The sequence below is a fragment of the Hippopotamus amphibius genome, chromosome 12 (genome assembly GCF_030028045.1).
Source record: "Hippopotamus amphibius kiboko isolate mHipAmp2 chromosome 12, mHipAmp2.hap2, whole genome shotgun sequence".
Classification (NCBI taxonomy): domain Eukaryota; kingdom Metazoa; phylum Chordata; class Mammalia; order Artiodactyla; family Hippopotamidae; genus Hippopotamus; species Hippopotamus amphibius.
In genome coordinates, this window is record NC_080197.1 from 76,856,670 (window position 1) to 76,857,547 (window position 878).

The window sequence follows — 878 nt, forward strand, 5'->3', positions numbered from 1 at the left end:
ACTTATAACTAGAGACAAGGGCACGGTTACCATAATACAGACAATGAGACTGTTGATGGAATCAGGATGTAAACCATGGGGATCTCTGGCAGTGAATAACTCATCATAGGTATCTAGGATCAAAAGAGATTCACCGAAGGAATGAAACTGGGATATTTGTAGAGACATGGATGGACCTAGAGGCTGTCATACAGAGTGAAGTGAGTCAGAAAGAGAAAAACAAATATCGTATATTAACACATATATGTAAAATATAGAAAAATGGTACAAATCAACCAGTTTGCAAGGCAGAAATAGAGACACAGAGGTAGAGAACAAACATACGGACACCAAGTGGGGAAAGCGGGAAGGGTTGGGGGGGGATGAATTGGGAGATTGGAATGGCCATATATTTATTACTAATAAGAAAAAATACCAAATTGTACACTCTAAATATATGCAGTTTATTGTCTAACTGTATCTCATTAAAATTCTTAAAAAAAAAAAGAGAGAGAGATTCACCAGGCATCCCAGTCAAAGCCCATTTTATTTAAAAACAACAACAACAACAACAACTTCCAGATTTGATGGGTTTGTAACAGGGAAAAGCCAAATCTGACTACATCTTGGATCTGTTTCTTTTACTTTAACCTTTGCTTCCCATTGCTTTTGTTCACTAAAAGGGTACTGTCTACACATAATGGCCTGCCTCAGGGAACCCTGCCCCTCTGCCTGAATGTTAAACCAAAGTGCCTTTGTTCAGGGAAACATCCAGACCCTGTCCACCAGTGGATGGCTGCAAGAAAGAAGAAATTAACTCATCTCCTCCCTGAGGCTGGCCATTCCAGGGGATATTTGCAAAACTTATGGCCTTTTTACTATATTTCTTCACCGCCTCT